At 45.2% G+C, this 3438-nt stretch overlaps 1 pseudogene; it reads left to right on the forward strand.

Annotated features, from left to right (window-relative positions):
* Positions 1-406: 406 nt before the first annotated feature.
* On the forward strand, positions 407-1075 carry LOC123412905 (annotated as a pseudogene).
* The last annotated feature ends 2363 nt before the right edge of the window (positions 1076-3438 follow it).

A 3438-nucleotide genomic window follows, 5' to 3' on the forward strand; every position in this document is an offset into this window, starting at 1 on the left:
TTGTTTTTCATCGAAAAGGAAGAAGGCCGAGGGGATAGCAGCCTTCTTTCGAGCTTTGCCTGTCGACGTTCTAATAAAGAATTCCGGCTTGGCCCGGGAAAGAGCTGGCAACAACATAAAGAAAGGGGTCCATGTAGCTGCTGCGCTCACCCACTGAGCAGCCGGTTCGGCATCTAGTACAAAAGAGAGAATCCACTTCAGATAACCACGTCTTTGCTAGGCAGCGTGTGGAATGGCCGAGAGCGGACCAAATGGATATATAATCTAAGCCGGGAGTGGAGTTACGTGAACAGCCGTCTGATGGAAAACCAACTTTCACGTTCGGTTCAGAGAGCACTTTTTCATTCAGAATAAGTCCATCCCTTTTGTGTGAATTACCGAGCGCCGAATTAACAACATCTGGGGCCCTATCTATTCAATCTCTCGAGCCCCAAGAAAACCCCCCTCTCCCTCGGACTCAATCTCTCTTTTGACTCTATATATGTGGGCACGTGATATCTATGAGGGTTCACCCACCCCGGTGACAGCATTCCTTTCTATTGCGCCTAAAATCTCTATTTCTGCAAATATGTCACGTGTTTCTATTGTGGCTTCCTATGGGGGTACATTACAACAAATCTTCTTTTTCTGCAGCATTGCTTCTATGATCTTAGGAGCACTGGCCGACATGGCCCAAACGAAAGTCAAAAGACCTCTAGCTCATAGTTCGATTGGACATGTAGGTTATATTCGTACTGGTTTCTCATGTGGAACCATAGAAGGAATTCAATCACTGCTAATTGGTATATTTATTTATGCATCAATGATGATAGATGCATTCGCCATAGTTCCAGAATTACGGCAAACCCGTGTCAAATATATAGCGGATTTGGGCGCTCTATCCAAAACGAATCCTACTTAGGCTATGACCTTGTCAATTATAATGTTCTCATATGCAGGAATACCCCCGTTAGCCGGCTTTTGTAGCAAATTCTATTAGTTCTTCGCCACTTTGGGTTGTGGGGCTTACTTCCTAGCCCGAGTGGGAGTAGTGACTAGTGTTATAGGTCGTTGGGCGGCCAGAAGGTTGCCATGAGTAAGGTTGTGAGACCGAAGGTAGTTTTCTATGCACCGGACACGTAGCTTACCGAATCAGTTGCAGCACAGATGGGAGTGCAAGCTATGAAAGACAGGGTTGAGTCTGATACATCAACCATCGACTCCATATCCTTGTACGAGTCCACAATCACTACACGAGAAGAACCTGGGTTTGGTGAATGGAAGTTGGCCTTAGGTGTAATAGGACTCCCAGTTACTGCGCGCGATCGTATACTGAGGTGCTCCCCATCGGTTGTTGGAACAACGCGAGCCGGGCCGGACCTCGATTCCTTTCAAAAATATGAAGGGACAGAGGTGCCTAATTCCCCATCTCCTTTGGGGCGGAAAACGAATCGACATCTCGATGTGATACGGCCCTTTCCATTTTCGTTGGGAAAGAGCGGTGAAGTCCATCCGAACCCTCCAATGAAGGAATAAGAGGAGAGCAAAGCATCAATGGCGCGTGAAGCGCATGCGAAATGGGCACGGATAAATAAAGAAGTGTGGGGGAGATGCAACCGAGCTCATTCCCTTCGCTTCCTGGACCCAAAGCAGTGCTTTGTTTCGTGGCCAAATCAAGGATTTGGGGCTGATTGCAAAAGATATCTGAATAGAAAGATAGATCCATCCATCTATCCAGATATCTAAAAAAGAATCGATTTCGATTTCATGAAACCTTTGATTCAAAGAACTGTGCTTAGCCCCCCGCTCATGAAACGACTTTGTTGCAATGGATGGCAGAGGGTCCGTAGTACCTGAAGCACTGGAGTGATCCAGTAGCCTGGAAGGGGCCTAGAAGTGCATACTACTACACCACACTACACTTGGCTCTACATATTTACAGAGCTTACCCCTATCCAGTGTTTGGCAGAACGTTGGGGCTTCAATCGTCGACTCGTTATCCCCATCTCAGCCCAGGCTAACGGAGCCTGACTTATTCAGGGGAGAGAGTGGAGCCTATCGAAGCACTCTTGAGAGTAAGATCCTTGGATCCTCTTCATTCTCTATAGGGGTGTCTGCCCACATGGAAGCGGGGCAGATATGGATAAGATCGAACACGGGAATAAGAAGCATTTGAAATGCCTTTTTGATCATTTTGATAGAGGGGGTGGATAAAGTGGGCAAAACAGACTCACATTTTTCAATTGAAAAGTTGGGTTCCTTTTTCGTCTCGACAAAGATAGAATCATCTTGAAAACGCTCCTAACCCCTTCGCAGGGTTGTGTATAGTAAGTGATTTGAACCTGCCCGGAGCGAGCCCCCCTTAGAGGCAAGTGAAGTTGGTGAGCCGTATGATGGGCAACTATCTCCTGCGGTTCGGAGAGGACTCAGCTATTAGTTAGTACCCCCTTGGTTTCGGGGTGGACCCTTTCACTCTATTTTATTATATACGCTTAGAGAAAAGAATGTTTTTTGATAGACTTAGGACATGGATTCTATATGAACCAATGGATCGTGACAAGTCGTTACTACTAGCAGTGACTTCCTCTTTCATTAATTCATCCTTTCCATATCCCTCTCCCTTGTTCGAACTTACTCATCAAATGGCACTCAGTTCATATATGTAAGTTCGTTCGATCATTGACAAGGTTCAAAGAAAGGGTGTGCCATTCACCATGAAGGCTAAAAGCGAGATAGGCTTTACTGGACATTTTCGCTTACAAAGGTGAAGACAATTCCGCGTTTTTCAGCCGATTCACCGAAATTTAAGACAATTATCCTCACTCAAACTTCAAAAAGTCCTTTTGTCTTTTTCCGATGTAAATTTTGTATGTGTCCTTTGTCCTTCCTAACGCTAGTCTAGTCTCCTTTGCTCCACTCGTCCTTGCCCTTTTTTCTTCCTATCGGTCCCAAGGTCAAAGAAATAGGTTCAGTGGTTCGACCTCCCAAAGGTTAAAGAAAGATATCGGTATTAAGACCACTCCCTCCATGCTTCGTTACTCGGGAATTCGGAGAGGTCAGATGAGATAGATGAGTGTGTTCAAAATGGAATGATCCCCTTTTCTCATGTTTGCATTTTTGTTGTCCGCAAACAAATAAAGAGTCCGAAAAGACGTATGCATAACAGACTCGGTACCTAGGTCAATGGGTTCAGTGGAGAATTGTGTTACTTTAATACTGAAGCTATCTATGAAATGCAGTACCAAGGTCAATGAAATTGAAAGGCACCTCTAACAACATAAGCAAAAGGGATTTGGCGGCTATAGACGACTCGGAGGGGTTTTCATAAAGAGAAGCTTTCGCGTAGTACACCTATTTTTCTATAGAAGTGAATGGCTCCTTAGTTGGCTAGTCTGATCAATCGGCAGGCTCAGCCTCTACGTCATATTTTGTTATAGAAAGAAAAGAACCGAACTCCTG

This window comes from Hordeum vulgare, chromosome 7H (genome assembly GCF_904849725.1).
Source record: "Hordeum vulgare subsp. vulgare chromosome 7H, MorexV3_pseudomolecules_assembly, whole genome shotgun sequence".
In the NCBI taxonomy this organism is placed as follows: domain Eukaryota; kingdom Viridiplantae; phylum Streptophyta; class Magnoliopsida; order Poales; family Poaceae; genus Hordeum; species Hordeum vulgare.